A 23434-nucleotide genomic window follows, 5' to 3' on the forward strand; every position below is an offset into this window, starting at 1 on the left:
AACATGTAGTTGGCCTGTGCCCACAAGTCTTGTTGTAAGAGGTATTCCTACCTGCTGCCTGCAACACTGCTGACCCCACACATGAAGGATAGCTTCCATACAGGCAAGGTAAAGGGGAAAAGGCCACATGAAGTACTCATCTATATTAGTGGGTTGCTATGACATTGGCTATTGGAAGAACTACACAGCTGCCTGCATGCATTTAGCAAATGGGGAACACCAATTGGTGCAGAGGCCATCACCTGCTCATGAGCGTCACCTACAAAAGCCATGTTTCACCCTATTCAAACCAGCTCAATCCCTGTAGTGGAGAGAGAGAGAAAAGAATAAAAACAAATACAAAAAAAACACCAAACCAAACAAAACAAGGAAGACATAAACCGGAGCACAGAAGAGAGCATAAAAATAAAACAGGTATGTGAAACATGTAAGCATGTAATTGAATGTAGTACTTGGTCTGTTATAATGGGATAGATGATTTTGAAAGAATTATATGTGCCAATAAGACTTGCTATAATGATGCCCTGCTGAACAATTGCTATGGACACAGCATCTGGCTCTGTCTGCAGTGGGCCATAACTGTCAACTGTACACATATTCACAGAATGTGGAGATTTACCCATCATGGTGTTTAGTCTGTTCCTCCTAACATATATATTATTCTGGTGAATAGCTGGGGATGGAATTTATGACATAATGACAAATACTTGAGTTTCAGACCCCACCACCTTCAGAACGGTTATGGCAATGCAAAATGTATTATGCTACAAACTTCATAGGTTTGTAACAGGCATATTTAAGATCTGTGCCTGTTTATCCCCCCTAATTTTAAGCTTTGTCCAGATGTGATGCTCCAAGAGGTGGAGAGGTAGGGTCACAGCTGAGGAGCTTGACTCACCCTGGGAAAGGACAGCTCACATATGGCAACCACTAGAGTGTCTGTCAAACAATTGTGACTGTGCCACTGGTAGGACAGTTAATGGGATGTTGTCCATATCCATATAGTACCTGTGAATATGAATATTATACATGTTTGTAATGTAAATCTAAGATACCTATATAGGGCATGCGCATAGTAAAGTACTGTTGCAGATGTGTGTGTTAAACTGCATGTGATATATTGAGTTAATATTCAACTGTACAGTGTTCTGCCAGACAATAGTCACAGTTGTGATTGATATCTGTAGTCACATGCACATATACTTGTGTTATGTCAGCTATATTAATACGTTATCAATATTGATTTCCCTGTTGTCAGCCATTGATGTGGACCATTGTCCAGATGTCCTGGTATAACAGGTTGAGAAGTATGATTGAGCTGCAAGACTGTAAATACAGTGTGCCATACTGACATAGAACACAAATGTATACCAGTTATCCCCTGAGCACATGTATGTATATGTATGTGCAGCTGAAAGGCACAAATGTAATAACATGGGTTACAAGCAGTCCAGAAAATAGGTAGTGCATGTTGCACATGTGTGTAATAAACAGTGTCACTGCAAACAACAAAATAAAATGTGTATAGCTACTGATTGTTGCATTGCCATGGCACTGATATGGGTACTACAGTTGGCATGATTATCAGGTAGTAATCAGAAAAGTGCACAACTGTGTTATGAGCCACTGTCCATGCCTGCCACTAATAGCTATATCAACACCCATATACACTAGATATCAAAAATGTAGACACCCCTGTTGGAATGTCAGGTTTGTGTGCTATATGTTAATGAGACCACAGAAAATCATTTCAAAATGTTTTTCACCTCAAATGTGACCCATAACCTGTACAATTATATTAAAAAATAAACAAATCTGTTTTAAGGAAGGTGAGCAACCATTGCCAAGTGAAGATGTGTCATTATGTTAGAGTACAAACCAAGACAAATGGATGCTGTAATCATCTCAGCAGGTGTTTACACATCATATCAGTTTAAGGGTGTGCACAGACATTCAACTGGCTTACTGTACTGAGTATTATTTCCCATATGTTTTCAAAGAACAGATAGTTGTTTTCAATTGAACTGAGTAGGCTATAGGTCACATTACAGGTGGGGATTGCATTGAAATGAGCTTTTGTGGGGTCATGTTTCAATTGCACAAATGCCAGGCATTGTAACAGGAGTGTGTATACTTTATATCCATTGTAGCTATATGGAACCAGCAGTACAACCAGCCTCCACCAACGATAGAGTAATCCCCCTTGGTGGACAGCAGCAATACACAAAGCACACAATAGGTTGCTATAGTGGCTGTACAGGGACACAAAGGTGCAGACCATAACTTGGAAGCAAGTCCACCTCTATCTGAGCAAGCATGTAGGTTCACAGGAGACTTACTGTAAGGCTGACTATGACTATAAATCAGACATATCCACACCACCAAGGCCAATTGCAGCAGTGTCTCCACATATGTAATCAGTCTCAGAGGCAGTAACACAGTTCAGTCTGTACTGGGGGTAAAGCACACCTCATACAAACATGCCATGGATACAGGCAACCTGCATCAGACAGGTTAGGTGGGAACAGTGCCACCCTGTCCACAACATTTGTACAGGGGGATTTGCACACCAACCACACTCCTGTCCTCATCAATGGTGAGCATGTACATAATGCCTACTGATGGCAACAACAGCACGTCTCCATGGGACATGAGGACATCACAGTCTGCCTCCTACAGGAGCTCTATCACACACTACAGTCAAACACAGAGTTGCAACCATCCACACACCATCCACATGGAAGATGGCCACTGTCATCCCTCTACACAGAAATTAATGAAGAAGAGAGGATTATGCAATTACGTGCCCAACATTGGGGGAACTAGACAGGCCAGAGTCAGGAGTGTAAATCAAGATGCCAAAGCCATGATAGCTTACAGTGTTATGGTATACTCTGGATTATTTGCAATTAATATCCATTGTTGATGTGCAAGTGGACAACCGTATGAGGTCCTGTGACCTTTTTTCCTGTTTATGTCTTCCAGGTAATATGTAACAACCATGGCTGTCAGCATTCACCAACATAGAGAATGACATCATAATACAATATGTCATACAGCATTACAACATATTATTCAGCTGCAGAGCCCAGGATCTGCAGGAGTTGACCACCCTGTGGAACGACCTTGTCCACAAGGTAAATGATGTTGGCCTGCACAGCTGAAATTAAGAGCAGGTGAGGCATTGTTGCGCTGACCTCATCCACCATGCTCTTCAGCGGGCTGCTGCCATTGTGAGGTAATGGCTAGCCACATGTGGGGGTCAAGCCATCCAGCCCCCACTGACACATGCTGAGTAGCTCCTCCCCAGCCTTGGGGCATGTGCCCACCAGACAAGTCATGAAGCTGAAGACAGCATTGAGGAGATGGGTGCCACCCACACAATGGACGAGGAGCGTGTAGGTAAGGCCCAAGTGCACATCACTAGAACACTGCTGTTTATCCATCTTTATCTGTAAAGTACCTACATAAATATGTCAGATAAAATTGTCTGTTGCTAGAGTGTAATAATGCACAGATGTGCATAATCTTTAGTATTGGGGTTTGTACTGTTGATGTACTAAAATGCTGCTTCCACCCTGTACCAATGTCACAGGTATGGCTACTGATGTTACTTCTCTCCCTCACCTATTTAGATCCCTCAGTTATACAACTGGGACAGCAGCCTGTAGCTGGTGAGTATGGAGTTGTTTTTTTCAGGTTTGCCAATACACCAGCCATGTTAAGGCCATGGTATTTGCCATGCACACATTTAACACACCTACACATATGCATGCTGTACATGTTCACTTTTGTTGGTGTTAACTGCACTACATCACAGTGGTCAACATGGTGGCATATCTGAAGGTTATGTAAAATTCCTGCAGTATACCTCACAACCTGTCAGTTCAAGATGTGTGGACAGAGAAAAAACAATGGTGGGACAAATGGCCTACAGTAGGGACATGTATGAAACATTGCCCTTATACAGTGGATACAACAGTATATATACCACTATTACAATGGCAACTGTTCCTGATATATACAATGGCAGACCACAATAACACATTCCACGCCTTTTAAAAACTGTAATGTGATCCTAACATGAGCAATGAATGTGTAATATAGAATCCTATGTTAGGAAAACAAATATGGGGTATACAAACCTTACAAAACACTGGAAGCATATGTGTGCATACACTCCAAATAACATATTGTGGAGGCAGCTTGTGATGTACTGACAGCATTCACTCTTCTTGAGTACACACCTGCCATCAAATACAGGGCCTCAATGCCACACCAAGTAATGGTCTGCTGTCCAAGAAGAATGTCCATGACATTTTCCCAGTCACTTGCAACAGAGGCAGCCATTGGCTTACACACATCTTACAAAGCATTAAATGGATCCCATATCTGAAAGGTACCAGTCAGGAGTGAGAAAAGTAACCTTACTTCACCATTGCATATACCATGGCAAACAGTGCAGACAGTGATCTAGAGGTGTATTAAATATGGGACAACAGTTATGTAGAAAAGAAACAGATGCCCATTCAAACCAGATGACAAAACATGTTGCAAACAGGTCATGGAAGCTGCCCAGAGACATGCAGCAACAGTGAGGAAGTTGCAGGAATGTCTAGCAAGTACTGCCTGTGTAGTGCCTGTGTTGACACTCGCCTGGATTCTGCATAAATGTGGCTTATGGGTTAGGGTAATCAGATGGAAGAGTTGTTCCACATGATATATCATCCAGGGCTGTATACATGTAGCATAAGCATAACATCAAGTCTCCCAAATGCATGTGTTACAATGTGTAATGTTGTTATGAGACCAAGGCTCAACCCTACAGACAGTATTCATAGATACATGTGGTGGACAAGCAACAACTCACTCCACCTCAGGGCCACCATCCCCAACGTTTAGCTTGATGGTGCCAGCGTACACCTTTAGGATTGCTGTTCATTAGCTAGAACTAGACTGGTAGACATGGTGGATGGAATTTGGAACACTGCAAAATAACACTCAAGTGTGGCCCATAGTTGTCAGGCATCCGCAATAAGGTTGAGGATGGGGAGGGGTGTCAACTTCAAACACAACAATGAACTGAAGCATACATCCAAAGCTAGCTAAGAATGGCTGTATCTGAACACATTCAAGGCTATGAATTGTGCCAGACATAACCCAGACTCTACAGCAATAGTGAAGCCACTGTGTGACCTCCAAGGGCTGTGCATATGAGCTGACCTTGCAATCTGGCAGAGTTGGGGGATCCTTGTAGGGAAGACAGACCAAATAATGCCAAGTAAAGATGGGCTACACTAGTATACCCCTTCCAGGAATAGTGACTGCTGTTGTTCACTTAACAGTTGCTTCAACAAACCATTGTTTTAAGGGTGTGCACATTTATGAAACCCACATATTGTATGCATCCCATTCAGCATCTCCATAACTAATATATTTGTTTGATACTGCATTGGATTGCACAGGTCATATGTCACATATCAGGTGTGTGTAATGTTATCAAATGCAGTATTGTGGCACCATTGCATATCATAGAAGAGGGTGGCATGTCAACATGACTGTGTACACACCTCATATCCACATGAAGCTTTGAAGGTTGTCGGTGTAACCAGATTTTATTGCACATGCATGCACTGCTGATGATGAGATCTGCAAATTAAAGGTCAGGCATTAATTATTGACATTAGACCTCATATCATCCCAGTTATGTGTCAGACAAACACACAGGGACTGTGAGCAACAGAGCAAACATAACTGCCAGACATCTCCACATTCAGCAATGGTCTGTACACTTGTGAGGTATGGTGCACAGTACATGCCAGTGTGCTGTACAGGTGCACAGCAATAATGTGTACATGGGTGCAGGGTATGGGGCATCACCTACTAATACAACACATGGATCGCAGAGATGTATATTGTTGGTAACAAGGATTATGAATGGCTGCAGTGTATGCTGTTGAGTGGCATATGTCATGTATGTCAACTGTTGGGTAATAAGAGGTCTGTGTAATATCTTTGTGCCACCTCACCTGTAAGTGTGTGTGTGTGTGTGTGTGTGTGTGTGTGTGTGTGTGTGTGTGTGTGTGTGTGTGTGTGTGTGTGTGTGTGTGTGTGTGTGTGTGTGTGTGTGTGTGTGCATGTGTAGAAGTAAACCATAATGTACAGGTCTTAATTTAAATCTCTTGTCTGCCTCTCACAAGTGGCAAGGTGGGTCAGGGACCCTCCTACCGGCAAAGTGTTGTTAGTGTCTATACAGACTCTGACAATGATGATAGACATAGTGAAACACAGGCAGAGTTGTCAGGGCCTGAATCTGTGCCATTGGTTGGCATCCCACTTTAATCCACCCCATCCCCGCACACAGTCACAATGCCCACACATACCCCATCACCAGTGGCCATAGATGAGGGACAGTTGGGTGATGGCAAGGGACAGGAAAGTGTGGTAACTATGGCAAGTGTGTCTGTACACACCAGCCATAGCTGGATGACCAGCAAGGTTGCACACAGGCAGATGGACAGGGGTGCTTGTAGAAGGGCTGCTGGCCATCATGCTCCTGGCAGAAGTGCCATAGCAGGTGTCACCAGATGCATATTTTTGAACATCATGGAGGCACAGGCACATATGGAATGTTACACAAGAGATGGTCTCAGGCTCCAGAGGGCTACTCTTCCTACTGTACGTGACTACGTCTATGATCATGCAGATGCCCACTGTTATTTTGCAGGGGTCATGGATAGATGGTTGGGTGAGATGGTGGGAATCCTTGACCATGTGTTGTCTGTGGGACAGCATGTGATGGGAGTAGGGTGTCAGCCACGTGGACATAGGTCATCAACACCAACAGGTGGAGGTCTACGTGGACAGGCAACATCTCACTCCTGCTCCCGTAGTGGCAGCACCAGCACTGCAGGGGGTGCTGTCTACATCACAATGCAGCAGGCCACATGCACATGGTACTGCCTGGTCCCAACAGGGACACAGATCCAGCAGACAATTGCTATCATCAGGGGAGATTACCATATCTTGGTTTCTGCCTGATGGTGCCCATGCAACCCCTGGCACGCACAGCTCCCATGTCCAGGGCCAGACAAGAAAAAGAATCACCAATGTGTAGTGAATGTCCAGAAGATAACACCAAAGCTTCATACAAAATAACACCCACTGGATAACCATGGCAGAATCTTCACTTATATAAAATGTTTAATGAACAAAAAGGACAAGCGCTTTTGCAAATTGCTTCTTCAGATCCTTATAAAATCTTATAAAGCAAAAACATATTTAAAATACATTACAACCAATCACATACACATAAAATTGGTGCCAAAGTGACATCATAATAAGCAATAAAACCTATTGCTTATGTCTATACACCTTTAGTTTCCACCCACTTAAAACGGGCTTAATGTTCAATTGACTATTCAGCCCTCGATGCTTATGTGCTTGCATCCTAAGAATTCATTTGAGCTCCATTTGTTCCAAAAAAATATTGCAATTACCACCCCTCCTATTCTGATGTACCTGTTGTAAAACCCTGAAAGAAAAATGATGATTTGAAAATTCTAGCTGATGCTTGACTAGAGCGTTCTTGATGTCACCCTTCCTCACATCTGACAAATGTTTATATACCCTGTTCCTAAGCCACTGTGTGGTTTTCCCTACGTAAAAGACCTTACAGACACTACAGTGTCTGCATGAATCAGTCCCTGTTGTACCAATGTTAGGAAGATCAGGAATATGATCCATGTTAGCTCAATAACTCAACAAGAACAGAATATGGGTGTATTGAACGTCATACTGCCAAGTTCTGGCCGTGATTGTTTGATAACTGCAGATAGATCGAAGGGGGAGAATGACAAGGGTACAGGCACTATTAGAATCAATAAGAGGAAACAACAGACCTCTTTTGTGACTAACTTAACTACAATAATAAGGTAGTGAAAAATATTATACAGAATCATTGGTTTATATTTATCTTGGATAGTAAGATCAATAGTATAGTTGGAGATACACTGAACTTTACTTATCAGAACAACAGCAATTTGAAATTAGAAGTTATGTACTCACCATAACATTCCATCTGAGTAGGTAGTTCATTTGTCTGCAACCTGTGGGTTACGGATCCGATATCGGATCCGAGCCGGCAACTTGTTTCAAGCTAATGGATCTGAGCTCCTAGCTCCTCCCTTCACCCATAATCCCCTGCTAACCCTCCATGACCTCAGATCGAGTTTGCCTCTCAATATATATCCAACAAAAGGATATCTAACAACTAGTAGATCCGAAGAAGGTCAGGGGAAGGAGGATGGTTGCAGACAATGAACTACCTACTCAGATGGAACGTTATGGTGAGTACATAACTTCTAAATCTGAAGTAGGATGTTCATTTGTCAGCAACCTGTGGGACAGAGTCCCCAGCTACCTGCACCTTGGGTGGCCATCATGGAAGGATATTACAAGCACCGCAGAGCCAAAGGATGCTCTCCTCTAGAAAGCAGGTCTAGCTTGTAGTGGTTGATAAAGGTATGAGATGAAGCCCAAGTGGCTGCAGAACAAATATCATCCAAAGGAACTCTAGACTTGAAAGCCGCAGAAGTAGAAATGGAGCGGGTGGAATGAGCACGAACTCCTTCTGGTGCGGGTCTACCTGAGGCTTGATAAGCCAGTAGGATACATTGGGAAATCCAGCGAGATAAAGATACTTTAGAGATAGCTTTCCCTAAGTTAAATTTGGCAAAGGAAATGAACAGCTGGTCAGATTGTCTATGGCCAGCTGTCCTATGAGTATAAAAACGAAGCTGCCTATGAACATCCAATGAGTGCAGCTTGTACTCTCCCTTATTTTGATATTTAGGCAAGAAAACCGGTAAATTTATGGATTGATTTATGTTGGTTTCTGATGCTATCTTGGGAAGAAAGGAGGGATTGATCCTGAGGTACACTCTATCTGGGTGAAAAATCAGGTATGGAGGCTTCACAGAAAGAGCCTGAAGTTCCGACACTCTTTTTGCTGAAGTAATGGCTACAAGGAATGCTGTTTTCCATGACAAGAATTTGAGATCCACTGAAGCAGCGGGTTCAAAGGGTGGAGCAATCAAGGCTTGAAGAACTAAAGTAAGATCCCAGGGGGGAACGGCTTCTTTTACAGGTGTCTAAGTAAAAAGGTACCCTTGAGAAAGGTTTTACACAATTTGGCTGACATCAAGGGCCCTGTATCATGTCCCACATGATAATGAGATATGGCTTCCAATTGCACTTTGACAGTTGAACAACTAGCGCCTTCCTGAAAGAGTTCAGTTAGTAAGTCTAAAATGGATGGAAGAGGAGCCGTAAAGGGATCTAGATCGCGGTGCTCCGCCCAGATGGAAAAACGTTTCCATTTACTGTGATACACTTTCCTGGTGGAGGGCTTATGCACTGCCACGAGGATGGCTTTGACTGGTGAAGAGATACCGGGAGTCCTAACTAGGAGTGGAACTGGAGCAACCAAGTTGTCAGTTTCAGATTGTCCAAGTTTGGAGTTGTCAAGTCCAATGGATGGGAGATGAGATCCGGAATGGGATCTAGAATCCAAGGGTGATTCACAAGGTGAGACCACAGGTAAGGGAACCAAATTTGTCGAGGTCAGAATGGGGCAATGAGAATCATCTTGCTCCCCAACTGCGAGGCTTTCTGTAAGAGTTGTATCATCATTGGCAGAGGAGGATAGGCATAGAGTAGACCAGGTGGCCAAGCATGCACCAGAGCGTCTCTTGGAGTTTCCCCTGGAGGGGGGATTAGAACGAAGAAATTGTCGCATTTGATGTTTGATGGAGATGCAAAAAGATCGCAGCAGGGTTGCCCCCATGTTGCGAATATCTGCTTCGCTACTAGAGGATTGAGAGACCACTCGTACAGGGTAAGAAGGGTGTGGCTGAGCTTGTCTGCTAGGATGTTGGTCCTCCCCGGAATGTGCGTTGCGATCAGAAAGCGGTTGGTGGAGATCGCCCATTCCCACACTCTCATGGCTTCGCGGCAAAGAGTATAAGATCCGGTTCCCCCCTGTTTGTTGATATACCAGACCACTGACATGTTGTCCGACTGAATTGCAATCGTTCCTGCGGGGAGGAAGCTCTGAAGTGCTTGCAACACCAACAGCACCGCTCTCATCTCCAGAACGTTGATATGCAGGGAGGTCTCTGTATCGTTCCACGTGCCTTGGACTGTCCTGCCTGAATAATGCCCCCCCACTCGAGGTGGGAAGCGTCCATGGCCACTGTGGCGATAGGGGGAGAGGTGCAGAAGGGACGGCCCGTATGGAAGTTCGATGCTTGGAGCCACCATAGTAGCACCCTCCTGCAAGCCTTGCTGATAGCAATGGGATGGTGGAGAGGAAGGGATAGGAAGGACCATTGCACTAACAGAGTCCATTGCAGTACTCGCATGTTCAAACGGGTGCATGGAAGGAGTGTAATCGCTGCCGCCATGGAGCCTAGTGCCCTCAGGACCAATTCTGCTGGTGAAGCCTCTGAATGAAGGATAGCCCGCACATGAAGTTGTAGGTTCCTGATTATCTCGGAAGTTAGGAAGGCTTGCAAATCTCTGGTGTCTATTCTGGCACCTATGAATTCTATGATCTGCGTCGGAGCCAGTAGAGATTTGCTGACTTTGATAGTAATGCCTAGTTATGGGGCTAGATGGAGAAAGAAGTCTCTGGCCGAGCAAAGTAGATGCCTTGTTGGTGCGGTCAGGAGCCAGTCGTCCAGGTACGGAAAGACCTGAATTCTCCTGGAGTCTCAGGTGGGCCGCAATCACTGCTAACACCTTGGTGAACACCCTGGGGGCTGTGGTGAGGCCAAAGGGAAGGACCCTGAACTAGTAGTGACTGGCCCCCAGCCGGAAGCAAAGGAACCTCCTGGATCGTTTGTCCATTAAGATGTGGTAATACGCATCCTTGAGGTCTCTAGAGCACATCCAATCGTTTTTCCTCAAAAGGGGGAGGATAGATTGAAGAGTGACCATTCGTAATTTTTCCTTGGTTACTGACAGGTTCAAGCGGGAAAGGTCTAGGATGGGTCTCAGGTCCCCCGTCTTTTTTGGCACCAAAAAGAACCTGGAGTAGAACCCTAATCCGAGTTGGTCTTGGGGGACGGGCTGGATGGCTCTTTTTCTTAGCAGCTTCTGTATTTCTGTGGCTGCGGCTGCGGCCTCCCTCTGATAGGGTGGTACATCGGGGAGGTTCTTGGATTGGGGGACATGAAGTATTGGTATTTTGTACCCTCTGGATATGATGTGAAGCACCCAGTGGTCTGTTGTGATGGACTCCCATGCCGCTAGGTGTTTTGAAAAATGCCCCCCGACTGCCTCCAGAGTGGAGCAGCCGGGCAACCCCTCAGGGCTGCTGTGCGGGCCGCTCAGAGAAAGGTTCTCTGGACCCAAAGTTTCTCAGAGCCCCTCTGCCCCTGGGGCGACATCCTCCCTGTCCACCTCTGCCACGGTAGGACTGGTTGTCCGGAGCTGGTTGGGAATGTTGTGATTTCCGGAACCACATCTTCTTCTGACCCTTTTGGTTCCTTGAAAAGCACCGCTGGGGAGCAGAGAAGCAGACTCTGACGGCAGACAACGTCTTCCCATCCTTCTCGCTCTGGACAAGTGTCTCGCGAACTGTTTTGCCAAATAGGGCAGAACCATCAAAAGGGGTGTTCACGAAGGAAGCTTTAAAGGGCTCCGTAAAGTCGCCATGACGGAGCCAGGCCTGACGTCTCATGACTAGGCCTGCTCAGATAGCCCTAGCGGCTCCCTCTGTGGCGTGGGACAACAGCCGCATAGAGGTGTTTGAAATAGATCTCAGAGTGGCCATTCTGGTGGAGTACAATTGTTTATCCTCCTCCGACATGGACTCAGGGAGGGATGCAGCGTATTCTTTGATAAGATCCCGCTGCATCCTGATGACATGTGCCATATAGTTCAGAGACCTTACTGAGAAGGTCACTGAACTAAAGACTCGCTTCCCTAAGCGATCCATCAAACGGGACTCTTTGCTCGGTGGATGGACTGAGGGACTCTCCTGAGCCAATTCCCTCTTTGTGGCAGCCGCCGTCAACATGACATCTACAGGGGGGCCCTTACTCCAATGTGATCGGTCTGAGGGGGGGCTAAGAATCCTATCCAGTCGCTTCGGTATTGGCTCCACGGTGTCCAGATCCTTCCATGCCCTGGTGGTAATGAGGTCCACCAGGGGGTCGGCTGGAGGGGACACCCAAGAGGTAGACGGTCCTGCCTCGAATGCCTCCAGAAACACGGACTCGTCAGAGGAAGACTTAGGGGCAGACCACCAACCTCTGATTCTCAGCATCTCCATGATGTCTCCAAAGGAGACATCCTCAGGTGGCGATCTTGGGGAGCCTTCCGCTTCCTCCAAGTCCGTGTCCTCGGTTAAGGACTCAGGGGAGTCCACATGCCTCCTTTTGCACTTATGCTTGCGGGGAGCTTCCTTGGGGGGACTGTCTGAGGAGGCCTCGCCAGCAACACCTTGTTCCAATGGAACTATCTGTGACATCGAAGCAGGCTGTCCCTTTGGCAGGGTGATGGAAGCCTGGCCCAGCAGAGAGGGAGTGCAGGGAGGAGTCGATGCAAGGACCGGGGGTCCGGATGCTCTCAACAGAGCCCTCCCACAACATCGAAGGCCGAGGGAGAGCAACTCTCTAATGGATCCGAAAGTCGGCTCCCACTCGGATCCGATGAAGGGATCGGAGCCGGCGCTGAGACCGTCGGATCCGAGGGACCAGTGTGCTCCGACCTGGACAGAGCCAAAGGCACACTGAATCCCCCGGATCTGAAGCTCGGACCACGGCTCTGAGAGGTCGGATCTGACAGGCTCGAGGGCAGGGTCGGATCCGAAGTACCAAGTACTGTCGGTGCCGACCCACCCCCGGCTCCAAGGCTGCTCGGCTCCGGCCCAACCTGGGTAGCGGGTCGGAGAAGGAGCAATTTGGTGAAAAAGGTGTGAGCTCCCCTGAGGGGGCAGAGACTCCCATCTGCAGCTGGGCCTGGATGAATCTTCGCATCATCCGGTCCAAGTCTGCATCTGATAAACTGAAGGTAGATCTCGAGGAGGCCACCGAGGCAGGCCTGAAATGCCGCCTCGATGATCTCGACGGAGATCGGGTCTCCTCCTCCTTGGGCCCTGGGGAGAAACAAGGGGATCGGAGCCAAGGAGGAGGAGACCTAGAAGCAGTGGAGGGAGAAGCCCGCTTAGCTGTTGGGGCCGAAACAAAGGTCTCAGCCCGCCACTTGTGGTGCTTCTCCCTCCGTTTCTCCCTCCTGGCCTCCCTGTCCTCCGACACTTTAGCGGGAGTTTGAGTCCTGGATGGAGGCAGGGGGCAGGAGTGGCAACTACCACAGGCTCTGGTGGAGACATGGGAGCAGCAGAGGTGGCGGAGGCCGAAACTGGGGTAAAGTCCCGCCAGGACCAGCTTCACCTCCGGCTTTCAGTGCCCTGGGGTTGAACGCTGCACAGATGGTACAGCCCGAGGTGAGGTGTTCAACCCCAATAGTGTGGCCATCAGCCGGGGAGAGCTTATGGCCACACTGTACATTTAGAAAATATGGCTTTTGGGGTCTCAGCCATTCCCTTTTTTTTTTTTTTTAAACTAAAAAAGAAAAGCAACTACACACACACACACAGGCCCCAAAAGACATGCAAAACACACTCACATACTAGCGACCAGCGAAGGGAGGGTATTAATTAAAAAATAAGGAACCTAACTCAGACACACTTTAAAAGTATTAATTTAAACTAAAAAAGACATTCCTGACAAAAAGTACTTAGAAAAAGGTAACTTTTTCTTCACTTATCTGATGAGCTCAATAAGGATCCAGCCATCCACAAGCGCGGCAAACTAGATCTGAGGTCATGGAGGGTTAGCAGGGGATTATGGGTGAAGGGAGGAGCTAGGAGCTCGGATCCATTAGCTTGAAACAAGTTGCCGGCTCGGATCCGATATCGGATCCGTAACCCACAGGTTGCTGACAAATGAACATCCTACTTCAGATCAATTGTTATGTAATGAAAGAAAGCTAGTGGGACAATATGAGTAACAAACAGGGACTTATCCATGCAGACGCTGTAGTGTCTGTAAGGTCTTAACTAAAGAACAAACATACAGACATCCCACTCTAGTCTTTGAATTCATAGCCAGGTTCTATGCCGACTGCACTACTATGCAAGTGGTATACTTAGCTACGTGTGATTTATGCCCATGTTTTTACATAGGGAAAACCACACAGCAGCTTAGGGACAGGGTATATAAACATTTTTCAGATATGAGAAAGGATGACATCAAGAACGCTCTAGCCATGCATCAGCTAAAGTTTTCGAATCATCATTTTTCTTTCAGGGTTTTACAATAGATACATCAGCATAGGAGGGGTGGTGATTGCAATAATTTTTTGGAACAAGTGGAGCTCAAATTGATTCTTAGGATGCATAAGCAATAGTTTTATTGCTGATTATGATGTCACTGTCGCACCAATTAAGTGTATATGATTGGTTGTAATGTATTTTAAATATGTTTTTGTTTTCTAAGATTTTATAAGGATCTGAAGAAGCAATTTGTGAAAGTGCTTGTCCTTTTTGTTCATTAAACATTTTATAGAAATGAAGATTCTGCCATGGTGGTCCAGTGCGTGTTATTTTGTATGATGTCCAGGGCCAGACACAGTGAACTGTACACCGTGCTATATATAGTCCACAGCTGTCCAACATACTCCTGTATAGGGCAGCCACATGGCAGAACTGTGTAGATCCATATACACACACATCACCATCACAGCTAGGGCACCTCCATACCTACACACACCACATCTGCACAGGCCATTTAATAAACAACCCCCTAACCCACACACATGATGTCAACCAAATGGCTCAGCCTAGGCCTCTGGCAAACCCACACCACACCCTGTGCTTATGATCGATGCAGGGACATGCTATTATGGTTCTGATGCACAGGGTGAATGCACTAAAGTTTAGCAATGTAATGCTATTTAAAGTGTTGCCAGCTGGAATGTTTCAAGATTACACATCAGGGTGTGTAGCTGTCCAGCCATGATGCATTATTACTGTTATTAACACTGACTAAATGTGGTTTCCATAAAGTATTCTGTTTGTGTTCTAGGTTTCTGTGTGTCAGGAGGATGTTGGCTTGCTGTCCTTTCCTAAAAGGGGTGTGGCACTGTGATAACACATTGACTGTGTCATATCCGGGTACAGCTGAACACAAGTAGAAGGTCTGTATAACAGTTACTGCATGTGCCACATGGCTGATAGGTCTGAAGGGTGTATACAGGTGAGTGCATGGCTGATGTAAGCAGCTCTTCTACAGTGGACAATGGTAAGTGTACTGAGTGGCACACACCACATGTCTTTGAATAACACACACACACACACACACACACAAACACGCAGACACACACTCACACACACAAGCTTTTGTGTTGATGCAATACACAGAGAATACCATTCACATGGATGTACTTCATTTTGCCGAGAACTCATTTTGGCCTATGTAATTCCACCAAGACCAAATTGTCAAAACATCACATCAGTAAATAATCAGTCCGCTAAATTTAATTTCATTAGAAATGGTACCGGCTAGGTATATGTCATTTTCCCCAATGTAATGCAATCCTGGAGTTAGCATACATAGTTGTGCTGGTGTGGTGGGCACAGCCCCCCACTTTGGAGGGTGTGGGGTGGAGTAGAACCACACATAGTGTGATTAACAGCTACTTAACCTCTTAACATGAACTGGACAGTATAACAGCACACTAAGCGGGGGGATACGCACAACAATACCCCCAATGTCCGTGGCTGTGCCCACAACAACCACACTCAACTATGTATACCAACTGCAGTATTGCTGTACAGCTGTACAGTGGGGAAAAGGGCATTTACACATCCACTACTAGTTTTGGTGGAATGAATTTCCACAAGATGATTGCTTTGCAATGTTACCTTTTGACAGTTAGTTCTCAGACAAATGATCTCCTAGGAAATATATTTTCTGCAAACTGAAGTCAATCCCTTCACATACACCCACACTTACTTGGCAATGCTGAGATTAGAACCCCTACCTAGGTACTTATGACTAGTAATGTGTTTGGCCTTAATTGCACATACCACAGAGCTTGAAGGGTGAAGTGTGTCCTGAGCTTCATATAAAGTGAACAACATCACCAGGCCCTGTACAGTATGGTAATGGGGGATGTACTGGCTGTTAATGGACAATACATAATATGACATACTGTCATATACACATTGACAAACACATACAGTCATAGACACATTTGACAGACCTGGGTTTAGCAGTGCTGACTACCTTGTCAGTGAGTCCATACTGTTGCAGAGTTTTTGCACACAGCACATGCATCATTGGGCTGAAGAGTGTCATCAGTTACCTGTATGGTTGATGGTGACAGCGGTCCTCATACAGTGGACCTTGGGACATGTACTGGGGGTACCATGGTGTTAAGACAGTATACCCAGCACTACTACCCCACATTGGATATTGTACTCACTGAAACCCATGATAATGCACAATCACACATTTACCAGGACTGTAATAAAACCCTTGTCTATCTAATTATTGCTACTACAGGGATATGCATTTATTGCACATGCCACAGGGATAGTAGGGTGAGGGGTTTGTCATGGCTCTCCTAATGTCAGCAACATCACCAGCCCTTATAATGTATGGCAAGGTTTAGCGTATTTGGAGAATGTGGCCTCAGAATGCAGTCTCCTACAAATATGCACAGTCACACACACAGACACACACACACACACACACACACACACACACACACACACACACACACACACACACACACACACACACACACACACATACTCACATTTGCCAGGACTCAGAGGGTAACCCACATCTATCTACCCATTTATAGAACAGTGTTATATTGGTACTGCAAGCTCCAGGTAGCCCATAGGGTGAAGAGTGTCACAAGGTATATTTAATGTGACTTACAGCAGCAGCCCTTTCTAAGTAGAGCAATTGGGGGTGTAGTGAGTGAGAAGGCCCTCAGAGTATTTTCAACTACAAGTTTACAAACACACAAACACTGTTATACTCAGTAATGCACACAGACTGTGGTCCATAGGTGCAGGTGTTCCTAGGTGTGTACCAGGCTAATGTCCATGGAGAGATGAGAAGAGTAGGGCATGTGAGTACACTGGTATCACACCACCTGACATTTGTCAGCAGGCCATCTATCAACTGATGCCACTAGAGTGATCCCCAGGGTGACAGTTAAATTCAACTTCCACTCATTTGGTTTTCTCTTGAAGAGGGCCAGTGAGGTGCTCCAATTGACATGCATGCAACATATATTGCATAACATGTCCAGTGTCTGGGTTAGGGACCTGTACCCAAACATGTTCTGTTGACTGTGGTAGTCTGGTTGAGGTATCCATAGCATCTGGTGTATAGAGAGTGGGGCTTCCTAGCTGTGTCATTCATAACACAGCTGGGCAGACATGTCAGTGTCAGTCAATCAAAGATTGCCTGTAAGCAGCTAAGATGAATACCTGACATCTGCACATGTGTACAGAGGCCAGACAGAAAGTAGATACCCATCAGGTTATGCATTAGGATGAATGTTTTGACAGATAAATGTCTGAAACTGATAGGTATGCCATTACTACATGACAGCAGTCCTCAATGACATGTCCTAAAAACATAGTAGTCTATAGTTAATATCAACATATCAGATCAATATCCAATAGGAGATACATAAAAACATACAGCTCAAAGACCAAGAACATGATAGTCAGTACTCAGAGTCCAGCTTTGCATACAGGGGTGTATAGTTCCAGTACTACAATGTGCAATCTACTCTTATAGGTTCATAGGTTCATAGGTTCGTACTAGGCTATCTGCCCTAAGGCATTTATAAGCCTAGCCAGAGTGTATGTGGCTTACACCACCCCTTAGGATGAGAATACTATGCCCTTTTAGGGTTTAGTTTACTATGCCTCTATCTAGTAGTGACACAGGGATGACCCCCGGGGTAAACCTACGATCTCCCATCCATTCGTCGAGATTTCTCTTGAATAGAGTCAGTGAGGGGCTCTGCCTAACATGGACTGGGATTCTGTTCCAGAGTGTAGGGAGCCTCTGGGTTATGAATCTGTCCCTCCAGCACGTCCTATTTATTTCTGTGTTGAGGTTTTAGTCACTTGTTCTCGTGGCTCTGATGGATTTGGATTTTCTGAGGTGGAGCATGTCCATTAATTCAGGATTGGACATGGCCTTGTACGTCAGGCACAGATCACCTCTGAGTAGGCGGTATGCGACTGAATAGAGCTGGAGTTTTTTCAGTCGGGCGGCATATGGCATATGTTTAAGACCCTTTATCCTCTTGGTGAGGAACTTTTGGGGTCTTTCCAACTGCTGCAGTTGGAAAGACCCCAAAAGTTCCTCACCAAGGGAAAGCACAGTTAACAGTAGTAAGGTAATGATACAATACATGCAAGTGTGACTGCATATAACCTGGGATACTACCCAAGTATATAACACATACAAAGAGAAAAGATTGTGGTACTACCCTTGTACACTCAAATGTCCCATACAGTATACTCACACCCCTTGCTACTGTAATGACAGCACATAGAAGCATGTTATGTACATGGAATTAAATACACTTATTAAAGATGTCATTACCCTGCTATTTGATCAGACTGGAATGTGATTGCTGGTTTCCAGGGCTGGGCTATGCTCAGCAGCAGGTTTAAGCATTGCTTACATGAAAATGCCAAGCAGATTTGGGCACTAGTAAGCGAAGCCTACACGGTGTAAACGAGTATTGATTTAACCATATGTTAGCACTGCTTACTGTCATGCAAACCCACGCAAACCCACTTAAAGCCATTTTAAAGTGCCTTAATCATCTTGTCCCTATCAGCCCTTGTTCTGCCTAGCAACAAAATAAATAGCCCATGCAGGTCTTCAACCCAGGACCCTGTACACTATAATCACAGCACTTACCTATGAAGCCATCTGAGCTGTCAGGATGTCTGTTGCATTTTCAAATATATAATTCAGTACACATACTGAATAGTAGTGAACAACTGATTTGATTACTATGACTGTTTAATACTTGTTAGTGAAAATAGTGTGGAATCAGTCATGTTTCTACATCTAAATATACACATATCAGATAAATATGGAGAGATACATCTGAGAAGGAATATACAACACTCATGATTACACATTAAAAGGATATATATATATATATATATATATATATATATATATATGTATATATATATATACATATACACACATATGGGTTTACTTCATAAGATCGACAGACCATTTGATCGACATTCATTTGGTCGACAGCTCATTTGGTCGACAACCAGTATTCAAGGCAAAAACCTGGGATTTGCCCCCCTCCCCAATGTTGTGCGACCCTGGAGTTGATATATATAGTTAGGGGGGTGTGGCGGGCACAGCCTTTGGCCGGGTGATGGAAGCCTGGCCCAGCAGAGAGGGAGTGCAGGGATGAGTCGATGCAAGGACCGGGGGTCCGGATGCTCTCAACAGAGCCCTCTCCACAACATCGAAGGCCGAGGGAGAGCCACTCTCCAATGGATCCAGTGGCTCTCCCACTGATCGATGAAGGATCGGAGCCGGTGCTGAGACTGAGACCCCCGACGATGGACCAGCGTCTGACCTGGATGGAGGGCGGCACACTGAATCCCCCGATCCTCGCTCAGACCACAGCTCGAGGTCGGATCCGACAGGCTCGAGGCAGGGTCGGATCCGAAGTACCAAGTACTGTCGGCGCTGACCTACTCCCGGCTCCAAGGCTGCTCGGCTCTGAGCGCTCCGAACCCGGGTAGCAGGTCGGAGAAGGAGCAATTGGGTGGAAAAAAGGTGTCGAGCTGAGGCAAGAGCACTCCCATCTGCAGCTGGGCCTGGATGAATCTTCGCATCATCCGGTCCAAGTCTGCATCTAATAAACTGAAGGTAGATCTCGTGGAGGCCACCGAGGCAGGCCTGGAATGCCGCCTCGATGACCTTGATGGAGATCGGGTCTCCTCCTCCTCGGGCCCCGGGGAGAAACAAGGGGATCGGAGCCAAGGAGGAGGAGACCTAGAAGCAGCGGAGGGAGAAGCCCGCTTAGCTGGCGGGGCCGAAACGGAGGTCTCGGCCCGCCACTTGTGGTGCTTCTCCCTCCGTTTCTCCCTCCTGGCCTCCCTGTCCTCCGACACTTTAGTGGGAGTTTGAGTCCCGGACGGAGGCAGGGGGCAGGAGTGGCAACTACCACAGGCTGTGGTGGAGCCATGGGAGCAGCAGAGGTGGCGGAGGCCGAAGCCAAATCCAGGGGTAAAAGTCCCGCCTGGACCAGCTTCGACCTCCACTCTTTCAGTGCCCTGGGGTTGAACGCTGCACAGATGGTACAGCCCGAGGTGAGGTGTTCAACCCCAAGGCACCGAATGCACCGAGTGTGGCCATCAGCCGGGGAGAGCTTATGGCCACACTTGGTACATTTAGAAAATATGACTTTTGGGGCCTCAGCCATTCCCTTTTTTTTTTTTTTTTTTTTTTTAAACTAAAAAAGAAAAGCAACTACACACACACACAGTCCCCAAAAGACACACAAAACACACTCACACACTAGCGACCAGCGAAGGGAGGGTACTAATTAAAAAATAAGGAACCTAACTCAGACACACTTTAAAAGTATTAATTTAAACTAAAAAAGAAATTCCTGACAAAAAGTACTTAGAAAAAGGTAACTTTTTCTTCACTTATCTGATGAGCTCAATAAGGATCCAGCCATCCACAAGCGCGGCAAACTAGATCTGAGGTCATGGAGGGTTAGCAGGGGATTATGGGTGAAGGGAGGAGCTAGGAGCTCGGATCCATTAGCTTGAAACAAGTTGCCGGCTCGGATCCGATATCGGATCCGTAACCCACAGGTTGCTGACAAATGAACATCCTACTTCAGATCAATTGTTATGTAATGAAAGAAAGCTAGTGGGACAATATGAATAACAAACAGGGACTTATCCATGCAGACGCTGTAGTGTCTGTAAGGTCTTAACTAAAGAACAAACATACAGACATCGCACTCTAGTCTTTGAATTCATACCCAGGTTCAATGCCGACTGCACTACTATGCAAGTGGTATACTTATCCACGTGTGATTTATGCCCATGTTTTTACATAGGGAAAACCACACAGCAGCTTAGGGACAGGGTATATAAACATTTTTCAGATATGAGAAAGGATGACATCAAGAACGCTCTAGCCATGCATCAGCTAAAGTTTTCGAATCATCATTTTTCTTTCAGGGTTTTACAATAGATACATCAGAATAGGAAGGGTGGTGATTGCAATAATTTTTTGGAACAAGTGGAGCTCAAATTGATTCTTAGGATGCATAAGCAATAGTTTTATTGCTGATTATGATGTCACTGTTGCACCAATTTTAAGTGTATATGATTGGTTGTAATGTATTTTAAATATGTTTTTGTTTTCTAAGATTTTATAAGGATCTGAAGAAGCAATTTGTGAAAGTGCTTGTCCTTTTTGTTCATTAAACATTTTATAGAAATGAAGATTCTGCCATGGTGGTCCAGTGCGTGTTATTTTGTATGATGTCCAGGGCCAGACACAGTGAACTGTACACCGTGCTATATATAGTCCACAGCTGTTCAACATACTCCTGTATAGGGCAGCCACATGGCAGAACTGTGTAAATCCATATACACACACATCACCGTCACAGCTAGGGCACCTCCATACCTACACACACCACATCTGCACAGGCCATTTAATAAACAACCCCCTAACCCACACACATGATGTCAACCAAATGGCTCGGCCTAGGCCTCTGGCAAACCCACACCACACCCTGTGCTTATGATGATCGATGCAGGGACATGCTATTATGGTTCTGATGCACAGGGTGAATGCACTAAAGTTTAGCAATGTAATGCTATTTAAAGTGTTGCCAGTTGGAATGTTTCGAGATTACACATCAGGGTGTGTAGCTGTCCAGCCATGATGCATTATTACTTTTATTAACACTGACTAAATGTGGTTTCCATAAAGTATTCTGTTTGTGTTCTAGGTTTCTGTGTGTCAGGAGGATGTTGGCTTGCTGTCCTTTCCTAAAAGGGGTGTGGCACTGTGGTAACACATTGACTGTGTCATATCCGGGTACAGCTGAACACAAGTAGAAGGTCTGTATAACAGTTACTGCATGTGCCACATGGCTGATAGGTCTGAAGGATGTATACAGGTGAGTGCATGGCTGATGTAAGCAGCTCTTCTACAGTGGACAAAGGTAAGTGTACTGAGTGGCACACACCACATATCTTTGAATAACACACACACACACAAACACACAGACACACACTCACACACACAAACTTTTGTGTTGATGCAATACACAGAGAATACCATTTACATGGATGTACTTCATTTTGCAGAGAACTCATTTTGGCCTATGTAATTTCACCAAGACCAAATTGCCAAAACATCACATCAGTAAATAATCAGTCCGCCAAATTTAATTTCATTAGAAATGGTACTGGCTAGGTATATGTCCTTTTTCCCAATGTAATGCAATCCTGGAGTTAGCATACATAGTTGTGCTGGTGTGGTGGGCACAGCCCCCCACTTTGGAGGGTGTGAGGTGGAGTAGAACCACACATTGTGTGATTAACAGCTACTTAACCTCTTAACATGAACTGGACAGTATAACAGCACACTAAGCGAGGGGATACGCACAACAATACCCCCAATGTCGGTGGCTGTGCCCACAACAACCACACTCAACTATGTATACCAACTGCAGTATTGCTGTACAGCTGTACAGTGGAGAAAAGGGCATTTACACATCCACTACTAGTTTTGGTGGAATGAATTTCCACAAGATGATTGCTTTGCAATGTTACCTTTTGCCAGTTAGTTCTTGGACAAATGATCTCCTAGGAAATATATTTTCTGCAAACTGAAGTTGATCCCTTCACATACACCCACACTTACTTGGCAACGCTGAGATTAGAACCCCTACCTAGGTACTTATGACTAGTAATGTGTTTGGCCTTAATTGCACATACCACAAAGCTTGAAGGGTGAAGTGTGTCCTGAGCTTCCTATAAAGTGAACAACATCACCAGGCCCTGTACAGTATGGTAATGGGGGATCTACTGGCTGTTAATGGACAATACATAGTATGACATACTGTCATATACACATTGACAAACACATACAGTCATAGACACATTTGACAGACCTGGGTTTAGCAGTGCTGACTACCTTGTCAGTGAGTCCATACTGTTGCAGAGTTTTTGCACAAAGCACATGCATCATTGGGCTGAAGAGTGTCATCTGTTACCTGTATGGTTGATGGTGACAGC

The sequence above is a fragment of the Protopterus annectens genome, chromosome 8.part0 (genome assembly GCF_019279795.1).
Source record: "Protopterus annectens isolate FY-2018-M chromosome 8.part0, PAN1.0, whole genome shotgun sequence".
Classification (NCBI taxonomy): Eukaryota; Metazoa; Chordata; order Ceratodontiformes; family Protopteridae; genus Protopterus; species Protopterus annectens.